General features: G+C 35.1%; 4 long non-coding RNA genes across 5 annotated transcripts; 1 reads left to right on the top strand and 3 right to left on the bottom strand.

Moving 5' to 3' along the window:
• Window positions 1-1,106: 1,106 nt before the first annotated feature.
• On the bottom strand, window positions 1,107-1,857 carry LOC149729626 (uncharacterized). Its single transcript, XR_016385885.1, has 3 exons — window positions 1,706-1,857; window positions 1,520-1,649; window positions 1,107-1,217 (listed from the first exon to the last, which is right to left on the bottom strand). It is a non-coding gene; the product is annotated as an uncharacterized LOC149729626 (long non-coding RNA).
• A 2,085-nt stretch (window positions 1,858-3,942) lies between these two features.
• LOC149729625 (uncharacterized) lies at window positions 3,943-7,406 on the bottom strand. Its single transcript, XR_016385889.1, has 3 exons — window positions 7,388-7,406; window positions 4,355-4,478; window positions 3,943-4,053 (listed from the first exon to the last, which is right to left on the bottom strand). It is a non-coding gene; the product is annotated as an uncharacterized LOC149729625 (long non-coding RNA).
• Window positions 6,789-13,044, bottom strand: LOC149729623 (uncharacterized). Of its 2 annotated transcripts, none has more exons than XR_016385887.1 (3): window positions 12,893-12,997; window positions 7,202-7,331; window positions 6,789-6,899 (listed from the first exon to the last, which is right to left on the bottom strand). It is a non-coding gene; the product is annotated as an uncharacterized LOC149729623 (long non-coding RNA). The 2 variants fall into 2 exon arrangements; XR_016385886.1 differs by lacking the exons at window positions 6,789-6,899; window positions 7,202-7,331 and adding exons at window positions 12,306-12,413; window positions 12,707-12,836 and having other exon boundaries at window positions 12,893-13,044.
• Window positions 10,453-11,182, top strand: LOC149729624 (uncharacterized). The gene is made up of 3 exons (XR_016385888.1): window positions 10,453-10,585; window positions 10,642-10,771; window positions 11,072-11,182. It is a non-coding gene; the product is annotated as an uncharacterized LOC149729624 (long non-coding RNA).
• Window positions 13,045-15,529: the final 2,485 nt, after the last annotated feature.

The raw sequence follows: 15,529 nt of genomic DNA, 5'->3' as shown, positions 1-15,529 counted from the left end.
TTGGTGGAGAGGAAAATATATCTGCTCTCTTTTCATGCAACCGTTTTGTTAAGTTCCTATACAAAGTTGTCGAGACACTTAACTGTATTTGCTTTAGTTATATAGTAGAATGGGTAGAAATGGGACACTTAAACACATATTACCCGAAATTTCCAAGTTTAAAATATATCTCGGTTTTGAGTGATACCACTAATTAGTACTATCATTCCTATATTAATAGATAACACTTCAAAAAATATATTAAAACACACGAGGAGTTAACAGCGATTCCCACAACTGGTGAAATTTTACAATCTGAAAACACATTCCATCCTATTATATATTATTTTTTAAAATATAAGTGATGCTTTATAACATCACGTGTGCATACCACGTTACCATTTACAGCTATATTTCAGCAAGTTGTTGAAACGTTCGGTTTTTCATATTAAAAATATATCCAAACACAATTATGGTAAGATTAGTTTCTAAAATTATTTTCCAAAAAAGTCAGTTCAAGACTGATATTCCAGAGAAATCACATGAGAATAGCTTGCCGCAGCAAAACAATTGCCAGCTTTTCCACCCGCATTGTGTTCGAAAAACGTTTTGGTTCTTGCTATTTCATGTTTATTCTTTTATGGCAATCTAACTGCAATTAAAAACTTAAAGGAAATGGATGACATATAATTCTAAACACAACGAAGATAGAATTATACAATCTCGATATAATTGTTTATTTATATCCTCATTTAATAAGGGGAAATAAATAGCGCATATTTTTTTTAAACTTAAAATTTGTCACTAAACACCTACAAAACTACAAAGTGGACAAATTTAACTACCATTGCCGCAAGTTCTTACTATTAAAAACTCTTTTATGTACTATTAAAAACTGTTTAAACAACTGAGCACCTTCGCGAATGGTAGTCGTATTGGTTTTTAATAAAATCTATTTCCAACAGACTTTTAAATATGTACACTCGGGATAAACGTGCGCAAACTGCTTTTCCTTTTTATTTCCAGTACAGAATTACTCAGAACATGTGAAACATTCTGCTAATCTCTTTACTAGTGTCATAGATCTGTTTTTCATACAATCAATTTCCAAGTAATAATTCAAAAAATGCTGAATTCGAGTTTATTTTATTAACATCGTCGGATTATAATTATGAACACTTATTGTTCATACCAACGGTCATCTTCTTTTGGTTCTTCAATCGATTCTACATCTTCAGCTGAAACAAAAGCGAATTGTGAAACACTGGGATATATTGTGTTTTAAATAATTCAAGTCATTTAGCTTCGTGGTTCAGTGGTGACACTACGCTCGTATCATTACAAAAGGATAATGAATGTGTTTTTGATAAAGCTTTCACAGCTTGCGGATGTATGCTTGGACCAAATTTTATCCCACAAGAAAAAAATATCATTAACAAATTTAGAATTTTGTTTAGACTCACAAGCGTACGATATTCAGCTACAGCAAAATAAAAAGTGCCAATATTTCAAAGAAACAGGCTAAAAATGATTAACTTACTTTTTTTTGCTTCTTTTTCGTTCCACCATCGACGACGGCCATTACGACGACGACGACGCCACGCATCAGTGGTATCGGTGAGGACGAGGAGTCCGATGACGAGCAAGAGAAGGAAAAGTGACTTGTTCATCTGCAGAAACACCCGTTTAGTCAAATAAAATTGCAATGTTAGTACAAGCCACTTACTTTTATTGCTGTAGAAAACAGATACTTTACCGTTTAAAAGCATCGCCTTATATAAAAATCTGATCACGTTTATGGTATGAATAATTTCCGAAATATTTTTCTAAAAGAGAAAGCCAGTTTAATTAGCATCCTGTTTACTGCAGCCAACATCCTGGAGGTTGGTGGGAGAGGAGAATTTATCGGCTTTCTCTTGATGCAACGTGATCTAAAATCGTTTTGTTAACTTCCCATAAACTTTTTTGGTAATTTTCCAAAAAGGCTTGTAGTTATACGGAATACATGTATATCTTAAAGTAGTGCTGTACAATATAAGAATCAGTTTTCCGCCATACAAAAATTAGTACAGCCACACACGTGCCTTTTACATTTAAGCAACTTTATGGGTAATCATTTTAGCGCCAATTTTTTTATTTAATGTTCAAAATGTGGATATTTCAGATAACTAAAGCAATTACCTTTAAGTGTCTCGCTCAAAGACAGATACGCCCGCAATGGTGACGGTAACCAACTTCGAACCCGGTATCATTTGGCTATGATGCTGCCGTTTTAATAGCTTTTCTAGTATATTAATATGTAAAGAATAAATAACTTGGTTTAATTATCTTCGGGTGGCGGGGAAACGACAGTCGTTATAACACGGCTGTTAATTTGTATATTCCCGTGACAGCCTACAAATTTTATATTACTTTGAAGGTAACTATTTTGTAGGGATTTTAAATTTATTTGTATTGTATAGTAGGGTGGGGAAGATGGGACACCTTTTCATTCTTTTTCTCGTCCCATTTGGTAGTAAACAATGATAATTCAAAAAAATGGATGACCTATATTATGGTTGCGGAGCGAACGCAGAACCGTTAAGCCAAACTTTGAACGGTTCTGTTTCATTAAAATGGGTTTTATTTTTACTCAGTGTCAGTTTATTTGGAGTATAATAACTTTATTAAAAGCCAACTATATAGTAACAACACTTTCTTCATGCTTCGTGATTCGGCTTTTACAAAAAACGTTTTAATTGCTTCCCGTAAAACCGAGAGTTTCTCCACCACAAGATTGCGAGGATAGATGATAAGAGAGTGGTTTTAGTTACTTTCCACACATGCATCCTGTTTACTGCAGCCAACATCCTGCAGGTTGGTGGGAGAAGAAAATATATCTGCTCTCTTTTCATGCAACCGTTTTGTTAAGTTCCTATACAAAGTTGGCGAGACTCTTAACTGTATTTGCTTTAGTTATATAGTAGAGTGGGTAGAAATGGGACACTTAAACACATATTACCCAAAATTTTCAAGTTTAAAATATATCTCGGTTTTGAGTGATACCACGAATTAGTACTATCATTCCTTTATTAATAGATAACACTTCAAAAAAATATTTTAAAACACACGAGGAGTTACAGCGATCCCCACAACAGGTGAAATTTTACAAACTGAAAACACATCTCATTCTATTATATATTAGTTTTTAAAATATAAGTGATGCTTTATAACATCACGTGTGCATACCACGTTACCATTTACTTTACAGCTATATTTCAGCAAGTGGTTGAAACGTTCGGTTTTTCACATTAAAAATATACCCAAACACAATTATGGTAAGATTAGTTTCTAAAATTATTTTCCAAAAAAGCCAGTTCAAGACTGACATTCCAGAGAAATCACATGGGAATAGCTTGCCGCAGCAAAACAATTGCCAGCATTTCCACCCGCATTGTGTTCGAAAAACGTTTTGGTTCTTGCTATTTCATGTTTATTCTTTTATGGCAATCTAACTGCAATTAAAAACTTAAAGGAAATGGATGACATATAATTCTAAACACAACGAAGATAGAATTATACAATCTCGATATAATTGTTTATTTAAATCCTCATTTAATAAGGGGAAATAAATAGCGCATATTTTTTTTAAACTTAAAATTTGTCACTAAACACCTACAAAACTACAAAGTGGACAATTTTAACTACCATTGCCGCAAGTTCTTACAATCTATGTACTATTAAAAACTGTTTAAACAACTGAGCACCTTCGCGAATGGTAGTCGTATTGGTTTTTAATAAAATCTATTTCCAACAGACTTTTAAATATGTACACTCGGGATAAACGTGCGCAAACTGCTTTTCCTCTTTATTTGCCGTATAGAATTACTCAGAACATGTGAAACATTCTGCTAATCTCTTTACTAGTGTCATAGATCTGTCTTTGCCTTTATACAATAAAATTGCAGGTAATAATTCAAAAAATGCTGAATTCGAGTTTATTTTATTAACATCGTCGGATTATAATGATGAACACTTATTGTTCATACCAACGGTCATCTTCTTTTGGTTCTTCAATCGATTCTACATCTTCAGCTGAAACAAAAGCGAATTGTGAAACACTGGGATATATTGTGTTTTAAATAATTCAAGTCATTTAGCTTCGTGGTTCAGTGGTTACACTACGCTCGCATCATAACAGAAGGATACTGAATGTGTTTTTGACAAAATTTCCACAGCTGGCGGGTGTATGCTTGAACCAAATATTATCCCACAAGAAAAAATATCATCAACAAATTTAGAATTTTGTTTATGCTCACAAGCGTACGCTATTCAGCTACACCAGAATAAAAATTGCCAATATTTCAAAGAAACAGGCTAAACATGATTAACTTACTTTTTTTCGCTTCCTTTTCGTTCCACCATCGACGACGGTTACGACGACGACGCCACGCATCAGTGGTATCGGTGAGGACGAGGAGTCCGATGACGAGCAAGAGAAGGAAAAGTGACTTGTTCATCTGCAGAAACACCCGTTTAGTAAAATGAAATTGCAATGTTAGTACAAGCCACTTACTTTTAATGCTGTAGAAAACAGATACTTTACCGTTTAAAAGCATCGCCTTATATAAAAATCTGATCACGTTTATGGTATGAATAATTTCCGAAATATTTTTCTAAAAGAGAAAGCCAGTTTAATTAGCATTCTGTTTACTGCAGCCAACATCCTGGAGGTTGGTGGGAGAGGAGAATTTATCGGCTTTCTCTTGATGCAACGTGATCTAAAATCGTTTTGTTAACTTCCCATAAAAGGTTTTTGGTAATTTTCCAAGAAAGGCTTATAGTATACAGAATATATGGAGGTCTTTTATAGTGCTGTACAATGTAAATTCCAGTTTTCCCGCCACGCAAAAATAAGTACAGCCACACACGTGCCGTTTACACTTATGCAACTTTATGAGTAATCATTTTAGCGACAATTTTTTTATTTAATGTTCAAAATGTGGATATTTCAGATAACTAAAGCAATTACCTTTAAGTGTCTCGCTCAAAGACAGATACGCCCGCAATGGTGACGGTAACCAACTTCGAACCCGGTATCATTTGGCTATGATGCTGCCGTTTTAATACCTTTTCTGGTATATTAATATGTAAAGAATAAATACCTTGGTTTAATTATCTTCGGGTGGCGGGGAAACGACAGTCGTTATAACACGGCTGTTGGCATGTATATTCCCGTGACAGCCTACAAGTTTTTTATTACTTTGAAGGTAACTATTTTGTAGGGATTTTAAATTTATTTGTATTTTATTCCTGATAATTTAGTTGACCCAATAGCCAGTGATAAAGAGAATTAAGTGTTGCACGAGAACAAACATGTTCACAGTGATTCTCACACCATGTCTTGACTGGGTAACCTATATTATGGTTGCGGAGCGAACGCAGAACCGTTAAGCCAAACTTTAAACGGTTCTGTTTCATTAAAATAGGTTTTATTTTTACTCAGTGTCAGTTTATTTGGAGTATAATAACTTTATTAAAAGCCAACTATATAGTAACAACACTTTCTTCATGCTTCGTGATTCGGCTTATACAAAAAAAACGTTTTAATTGCTTCCCGTGAAACCGAGAGTTTCTCCACCACAAGATTGCGAGGATAGATGATAAGAGAGTGGTTTTAGTTACTTTCCACACATGCATCCTGTTTACTGCAGCCAACATCCTGCAGGTTGGTGGGAGAAGAAAATATATCTGCTCTCTTTTCATGCAACCGTTTTGTTAAGTTCCTATACAAAGTTGGCGAGACTCTTAACTGTATTTGCTTTAGTTATATAGTAGAGTGGGTAGAAATGGGACACTTAAACACATATTACCCAAAATTTCCAAGTTTAAAATATATCTCGGTTTTGAGTGATACCACGAATAAGTACTATCATTCCTTTATTAATAGATAACACTTTAAAAAAAACATTTTAAAACACACGAGGAGTTACAGCGATCCTCACAACAGGTGAAATTTTACAAACTGAAAACACATCCCATTCTATTATATATTAGTTTTTAAAATATAAGTGATGCTTTATAACATTACGTGTGCATACCACGTTACCATTTACTTTACAGCTATATTTCAGCAAGTGGTTGAAACGTTCGGTTTTTCACATTAAAAATATACCCAAACACAATTATGGTAAGATTAGTTTCTAAAATTATTTTCCAAAAAAGCCAGTTCAAGACTGACATTCCAGAGAAATCACATGGGAATAGCTTGCCGCAGCAAAACAATTGCCAGCTTTTCCACCCGCATTGTGTTCGAAAAACGTTTTGGTTCTTGCTATTTCATGTTTATTCTTTTATGGCAATCTAACTGCAATTAAAAACTTAAAGGAAATGGATGATATATAATTCTAAACACAACGAAGATAGAATTATACAATCTCGATATAATTGTTTATTTAAGTCCTCATTTAATAGAGGAAATAAATAGCGCATATTTTTTTATAACTTAAAATTTGTCACTAAACACCTACAAAACTACAAAGTGGACAATTTTAACTACCATTGCCGCAAGTTCTTACAATCTATGTACTACTAAAAACTGTTTAAACAACTGAGCACCTTCGCGAATGGTAGTCGCATTGTTTTTTAATAATATCTATTTCCAACAGACTTTTAAATATGTACACTCGAGACAAACGAGCGCAAACTGCTTTTCCTTTTTATTTGCCGTATAGAATTACTCAGAACATGTGAAACATTCTGCTAATCTCTTTACTAGTGTCATAGATCTGTTTTTCATACAATCAATTTCCAAGTAATAATTCAAAAAATGCTGAATTCGAGTTTATTTTATTAACATCGTCGGATTATAATTATGAACACTTATTGTTCATACCAACGGTCATCTTCTTTTGGTTCTTCAATCGATTCTACATCTTCAGCTGAAACAAAAGCGAATTGTGAAACACTGGGATATATTGTGTTTTAAATAATTCAAGTCATTTAGCTTCGTGGTTCAGTGGTGACACTACGCTCGTATCATAACAGAAGGATAATGAATGTGTTTTTGATAAAGCTTCCACAGCTGGCGGGTGTATGCTTGGACCAAATTTTATCCCACAAGAAAAAAATATCATTAACAAATTTAGAATTTTGTTTAGACTCACAAGCGTACGCTATTCATCTACAGCAAAATAAAAAGTGCCAATATTTCAAAGAAACAGGCTAAAAATGATTAACTTACTTTTTTTTGCTTCTTTTTCGTTCCACCATCGACGACGGCCATTACGACGACGACGACGCCACGCATCAGTGGTATCGGTGAGGACGAGGAGTCCGATGACGAGCAAGAGAAGGAAAAGTGACTTGTTCATCTGCAGAAACACCCGTTTAGTCAAATAAAATTGCAATGTTAGTACAAGCCACTTACTTTTATTGCTGTAGAAAACAGATACTTTACCGTTTAAAAGCATCGCCTTATATAAAAATCTGATCACGTTTATGGTATGAATAATTTCCGAAATATTTTTCTAAAAGAGAAAGCCAGTTTAATTAGCATCCTGTTTACTGCAGCCAACATCCTGGAGGTTGGTGGGAGAGGAGAATTTATCGGCTTTCTCTTGATGCAACGTGATCTAAAATCGTTTTGTTAACTTCCCATAAACTTTTTTGGTAATTTTCCAAAAAGGCTTGTAGTTATACGGAATACATGTATATCTTAAAGTAGTGCTGTACAATATAAAAATCCGTTTTCCGCCATACAAAAATAAGTACAGCCACACACGTGCCGTTTACACTAATGCAACTTTGTGGGTAATTATTTTAGAGACGGTTTTTTTTTAATGTAAAAATGTGGATATTCCAGATAACTAAAGCAATTACCGTTAAGTGTCTCGCTCAAAGACAGATAAGCCCGCGATGGTGACGGCAACCAACTTCGAACCCGGTATCATTTGGCTATGATGCTACCGTTTTTAACAGCTTTTCCAATATATCAATATGTAAGCTTTGTAAAGAATAAACAAACTTGGTTTAATTATCTTCGAGTGGCGATGAAACGACAGTCGTTATAACACGGCTGTTCTCTTGCACCAAGCTTACAAGTTTTGTTACTTTGAGGGTAACAGTTTGTAGGGATTTTTAAACTTAATTGTATGGTATGGCCGATAATTTAGTTAACCCATAATTGGCCAGTGAGTTGGAGAAATTTTCGTTAAATGTGTTGCACAAGGACAAACATGTTTACAACGATTGTCGCATCGTGTTTTGACTGTTGGGTAACCTATAATATGGTTGCGGAACGAACGCAGAACCGTTAAGCCAAACTCCGAACAGTTCTGTTTCAGTAAAATAGCTTTTATATTTACTGAGTGGCAGTTTATTTGGGTTATAACTGCTTTATTAAAAGCTAACTATACAGCAACAACACTTTCTTTATGCTTCGTGATTGGGCTTTCTACAGAAAACGTTTTAATTGCTTCCCGTAAAGCCGAGAGTTTCTCCACCACAAGAGTGCGGTAGATGATAAGAGAGTGGTTTTAAGTTACTTTCCACACATGCATCCTGTTTACTGCACCCAACATTCTGGAGGTTGGTGGGAGAGGAAAATATATCTGCTCTCTTTTCATACAACGTGATCTAAAACTGTTTTGTTAATTTTCCAAAGTTGGCGAGACATCTATAACGGTATTATGCTTCTGTTAAAGGGAGTGGGAAAGATAAGACACTTAAGCACATACTGCCGAATGTTTTAAAATTCAAAATACATGACGGTTTTTAAGTGATACCTTGAATTTAGTACTATCAATCCTTTATTAATAGACAACACTTGCATAGGAAGGGAAAATGGAACAATGTGTCTGACAATACTTTTTAATTCAATGATGTACTAACCTGTTATGTACACGTGATGTTATAAAGCATTTCTTTTAGTTTAAAATCTAATATATACTAGGGTGATGTGTGTTTTCAGTATGTAAAATCACACCTATTTTGCGAATCGTTAAGTAACTTCTCGTGTGTTATAATATATTTTTTAAAGTGTTTACTATTAAGAAAGGTATAACAGTACTAATTCGTGCTATCACTCAAAAACAGTCACGTATTTTGAATTTAGGAACACCTGGCAATGTGTGCATAAGTGTTCCATCTTTCCCCACTCTACTATATAACTAAAGCAAATACCGTTACGTGTCTCGCCAACTTTGTATGGGAAGTTAACAAAACGATTTTAGATCACGTGGCATAAAAAGAGAGTAGATATATTTTCTCTCCCACCAACCTCCAGGATGTTGGCTGCAGTAAACAGGATGCATGTGTGGAAAGTAACTAAAACCACTCTCTTATCATCTATCCGCGCACTCTTGTGGTGGAGAAACTCTCGGTTTTACGGGAAGCAATTAAAACGTTTTCTGTAGAAAGCCGAATCACGAAGCATGAAAACAGTGTTGTTGCTAAATAGTTAGCTTTTAATAAAGTTATTATGACCCAAATAAACTGACTCTGATTAAAAAATAATCATATTTTAATGAAACAGAACCGTACAAAGTTTGGCTTAACGGTTTTGCGTTCGCTCCGCAACCATAATATAGGTTACCCAGTCAAGACACGACGCGACAATCACTGTGAACATGTTGGTTCTTGTGCAACACATAATTCTCTATATCACTGGTCAATGGGTTAACTAAATTATCAGCCATATAGTAGGGTGGGGGAAAATGGGGCACCTTTAACACATAATATCTAAATATCCCGATTGTGTTTCAAACAATTAACAACGATCTATGAGAGTCGTGAGGATAATTTTTTATAATTTTTTGAATTATCATTGTTTACTACCAAATGGGACGAGAAAAAAGAATGAAAAGGTGTCCCATCTTCCCCCACCCTACTATACAATACAAATAAATTTAAAATCCCTACAAAATAGTTACCTTCAAAGTAATATAAAATTTGTAGGCTGTCACGGGAATATACATGTTAACAGCCGTGTTATAACAACTGTCGTTTACCCGCCACCCGAAGATAATTAAACCAAGTTATTTATTCTTTACATACTAATATACTAGAAAAGCTATTAAAACGGCAGCATCATAGCCAAATGATACCGGGTTCGAAGTTGGTTGCCGTCATCATTGCGGGCGTATCTGTCTTTGGGCGAGACATTCAAAGGTAATTGCTTTAGTTACCTGAAATATCCACATTTTGAACATTAACTAAAAAAATCGTCTCTAAAATGATTACTCATAAAGTTGCATAAATGTAAACGGCACGTGTGTGGCTGTACTTATTTAGGCGTGGCGGGAAAACTGGAATTTACACTGTACAGCACTATACTTTAAGATCTCCTTATACTGAGTAAAAGTCTTTTGTGGAAAATTAGAAAAAAAACGCTTGTTATGGGAAGTTACCAAAACGATTTTAGGTCACGTTGCATCAAGAGAAAGCAGATAAATTCTCCTCTCCCACCAACATCCAGGATGTTGGCTGCAGTAAACAGGATGCTAATTAAACTGGGTTTCTCTTTTAGAAAAATATTTCGGAAATTATTCATACCATAAACGTGATCAGATTTTTATATAAGGCGATGTTTTAAACGGTAAAGTATCTGTTTTCTACAGCATTAAAAGTAAGTGACTTGTACTAACATTGTAATTTCATTTTACTAAACGGGTGTTTCTGCAGATGAACAAGTCACTTTTCCTTCTCTTGCTCGTCATCGGACTCCTCGTTCTCACCGATACCACTGATGCGTGGCGTCGTCGTCGTCGTAATGGCCGTCGTCGATGGTGGAACGAAAAGGAAGCGAAAAAAAGTAAGTTAATCATTTTTAGCCTGTTTCTTTGAAATATTGGCACTTTTTATTCTAGTGTAGCTGAATAGCGTACGCTTGTGAGCATAAACAAAATTCTAAATTTGTTCATGATATTTTTTTTCTTGTGGGATAAAATTTGGTCCAAGCAGACACCCGCCAGCTGTGTAAACTTTATCAAAAACACATTCATTATCCTTTTGTAATGATGCGAGCGTGTAACCACTGAACCACAGAGATAAATGGCTTGCATTATTTTAAACACAAGATATTCTAGTGTTTTAAACTTCGTTTTTGTTTCAGCTGAAGACGTAGAATCGATTGAAGAACCAAAAGAGGATGACCGTTGGTATGAACAATAAGTGTTCATCATTATAATTCGACGATGATAATAAATTAAACTCGAATTCATTAGTTTTTGAACTATTACTTGGAAATTTATTATGTAAAAGCGAACAGTATTAGTACATAGCTATGGCACCAGTAAAGAGATTTCCAGAATGTTCTACATGTTTAGAGTTGTTTTATACAGGAAATAAATAATAGAACAATCAGTTTTGCGAATGTATATTACTCACGTTGGCCTTGATCAACGGGAATGATACTTCATAACTGTATTTTTTTTAATATTTTTCGTTATCTTTGGCGTCACCCATCGTATTTATTTTTCAAACAACGAAACAACAAGGTGGCAGTAGCAAACTTTATATTGCGTACACAGATATCCCGTGGTTGCGCTCCACGAGTTTTGTATTTTTTAAATAATGAACCACAAGGCTGCATCGGCAAGCTGTGGGGGTGAATTTAGTATTACGTCGTCACCTTTAGCTAACGCATTTCCTTCAGCGCGAGGCGGTGCTTTGCGCGCATCACTTCCCGGTAATCACAACGTAAATGGATGATTGTGTCGAGTGCAAAGTACGTATTCAGCTTAGCAGCTAACAAGACAGCAGTCAGTGGCCATAAATGGTCATTTCACAAAAGCCGGTTTTAGATGCAATGTAATACCATTCTTAAGAGCGTGTTTTGTTTATTTGCTACATTTCTTATAAGGCCAAGAGCAACAGACTTTGCCAAAAAAATAACAGCAATATTTATAGTAATAAATTGATTCAATTAAAAATGTTTATACATAGCATGTACATTGTCCGCATAGAGCAGAACAAAATCTATTTCACTTTTAATGTAAAAGTATAGAAAAACTCGTGGAGCGCAACCACAGGATATCTGTGTACGCAATATTAAGTTTGCTACTGCCACCTTGTTGTTTCGCTGTTTGCAAAATAATTATGATGGGTGGCGCTAAAGATAACAAAAAATCTGTAAAAAATACAGTTATGAAGTATCATTCCCGCTGATCAAGGCCAACGTGAGTAATATACGTTCGCAAAACTGATTGTTCTATTATTTACTTCCTGTATAAAATAACTCTAAACATGTGAAACATTCTGGAATCTCTTTATTGGTGCAATATAGATCTGTGCTAATACTGTTCGCCTTCACATAATAAATTTCCAAGTAACAATTTAAAAAATGATGAATTCGAGTTTAATTTATTATCATCGTCGATTTATAATGATGAACACTTATTGTTCATACCAACGGTCATCTTCTTTTGGTTCTTCAATCGATTCTACATCTTCAGCTGAAACAAAAACGAAGTTTAAAACACTAGGATATCTTGTGCTTAAAATAATGCAAGCCATTTATCTCTGTGGTTACACGCTCGCATCATTACAAAAAGATAATGAATGTGTTTGTGATAAAGCTTCCACAGATGATGGCGGGCGGGTCCTTGAACCAAATTTTATCCCACAAAAAAAATATCATGAACAAATTTAGAATTTTGTTTAGACTCATAAGCGTACGCTGACCAGCTACACCAGAACAAAAAAGTGCCAATATTTCAAAGAAACAGGCTAAAAATGAATAACTTACATTCTTTTGCTGCCTTTTGGTTCCACCATCGACGACGGCCACCGCGACGACGACGACGCCACGCATCAGTGGTATCGGTGAGGACGAGGAGTCCGATGACGAGCAAGAGAAGAAAAAGTGACTTGTTCATCTGCAGAAACACCCGTTTAGTTATATGAAATTACAATGTTACTACATTCCACTTACTTTTAATGCTGTAGAAAACAGATACTTTCTTGTTCAAAACATCGCCTTATATAAAAATCTGATCACGTTTATGGTATGAATAATTTCCGAAATATTTTTCTAAAAGAGAAAGCCAGTTTAAATAGCATCCTGTTTACTGCAGCCAACATCCTGGAGGTTGGTGGGAGAGGAGAATTAATCTGCTCTCTCTTAATGCAACAGGATCCAAAATCGTTTTGTTAACTTCCCATAACAAGTTTTTGGTAATTTTCCAAGAAAGGCTTATACGCAGTACATGGAGATCTTAAAGTAGTGCTGTACTGTGCAAATTCCAGTTCACCGCCATGCAAAGAATGAGACCAGCCACACATGTGCCGTTTACACTTATGTAACTATTTTGTAGGGATTTTTAAATAAAATCATTAAGTTAACACATAATTGGCCAGTGAGTTAGAAAAATTTTCGTTAAATGTGTTGCACAAAAACAAACATGTCCACTATGATTGTCGCATCGTGTCTTGACTGTTGGGTAACCTATATTATGGTTGCGGAGCGAACGCATAATAAGTCAAACTTCGAACGGTTCTGTTTCATAAAATTATCTTTTAATTTTCCTGGGTGTCAATTTATTTTGGTTATAACTGCTTTATTAAAAGCTAACCATACAGTAACAACTTGTTACTGTTTAACAACACTTTCTTCATGCTTCGTGATTGGGGCTTTCTACAGAAAACGTTTTAATTGCTTCCCGTAAAGCCGAGAGTTTCTCCACCACCAGAGTGCGATGGATAGATGATAAGAGAGTGGTTTTAGTTACTTTCCACACATAAAAAAAAAAAAAAAAAAAAAAAACTTTCCACACATGCATCCTGTTTACTGCAGCCAACATTCTGGAAGTTGGTAGGAGAGGAGAACTTATCTGCTCTCTTTTCATGCAACGTGATCTAAAATCGTTTTGTTAACTTCCCATAACAAGTTTTTGGTAACTTTCCAAGAAAGGCGTATACGCAATATATGAAGATCTTGAAGTAGTGCTGTACAGTGTAAATTCCAGTTTTCCCGCCATACAAAAATAAGTACAGCCACACACGTGCCGTTTACACTTATGCAACTTTATGGGTAATCATTTTAGGGACAATTTTTTTATTTAATGTTCAAAATGTGGATATTTCAGATAAATAAAGCAATTACCGTTAAATGTCTCGCTCAAAGATAGATACGCCCGCAATGGTGACGGCAACCAACTTCTAACCCGGTATCATTTGGCTATGATCCTACCATTTTAACAGCTTTTTAACATATTAATATGTAATGAATAAATAAACTTGGTTTAATTATCTTCGATTGGCGGGGAAACGACAGTCGTTATAACGCGGGTGTTCTCTTGCATATATTTCCGTCACAGCTATTATTTTTATGTTACTTTAAGAGTAATTATTTCGTAGGGATTTTAAATTTATTTGTATTGTATTCCTAATAATTTAGCTAACCCATATTTGGCCAGTGAGTTAGAAGAAAATTGTTTCTTTAAATGCGTTGCACGAGAACAAACATGTCCACAGTGATTGTCGCGTCGTGGCTTGACCAGTTACCCATATTTATAGTTGCTGAGCGAACTCAGAGCCGTTAAGCCAAATTGAACGGTTCTGTTTCATAAAATTATCTTTTAATTTTCGTGGGTGTCAGTATATTTTGGTTATAACTGCTTTATTAAAAACTATATAGTAACAACACTTTCTTTATGCTTCGTGATTGGGCTTTCTACAGATAACGTTTTAATTGCTTCCCGTAAAGCCGAGAGTTTCTCCACCACAAGAGTGCGAGGATAGATGATAAGAGAGTGGTTTTAGTTACTTTCCACACATGCATCCTGTTTACTGCAGCCAACATCCTGGAGGTTGGTGGAAGAGGAGAACTTATCTGCTCTCACTTGATGCAACGTGATCTAAAGTCGTTTTGTTAACTTCCCATAACAAGTTTTTGGTAACTTTCCAAGAAAGGCGTATACGCAATATATGAAGATCTTGAAGTAGTGCTGTACAGTGTAAATTCCAGTTTTCCCGCCATACAAAAATAAGTACAGCCACACACGTGCCGTTTACACTTATGCAACTTTATGGGTAATCATTTTAGGGACAATTTTTTTATTTAATGTTCAAAATGTGGATATTTCAGATAAATAAAGCAATTACCGTTAAATGTCTCGCTCAAAGATAGATACGCCCGCAATGGTGACGGCAACCAACTTCTAACCCGGTATCATTTGGCTATGATCCTACCATTTTAACAGCTTTTTAACATATTAATATGTAATGAATAAATAAACTTGGTTTAATTATCTTCGATTGGCGGGGAAACGACAGTCGTTATAACGCGGGTGTTCTCTTGCATATATTTCCGTCACAGCTATTATTTTTATGTTACTTTAAGAGTAATTATTTCGTAGGGATTTTAAATTTATTTGTATTGTATTCCTAATAATTTAGCTAACCCATATTTGGCCAGTGAGTTAGAAGAAAATTGTTTCTTTAAATGCGTTGCACGAGAACAAACATGTCCACAGTGATTGTCGCGTCGTGGCTTGACCAGTTACCCATATTTATAGTTGCTGAGCGAACTCAGAGCCGTTAAGCCAAATTGAACGGTTCTGTTTCATAA

This window comes from Ciona robusta, chromosome 10, assembly GCF_009617815.1.
Source record: "Ciona robusta chromosome 10, ASM961781v2".
Classification (NCBI taxonomy): domain Eukaryota; kingdom Metazoa; phylum Chordata; class Ascidiacea; order Phlebobranchia; family Cionidae; genus Ciona; species Ciona robusta.
This window is presented reverse-complemented; position numbering and strand designations above follow the sequence as displayed.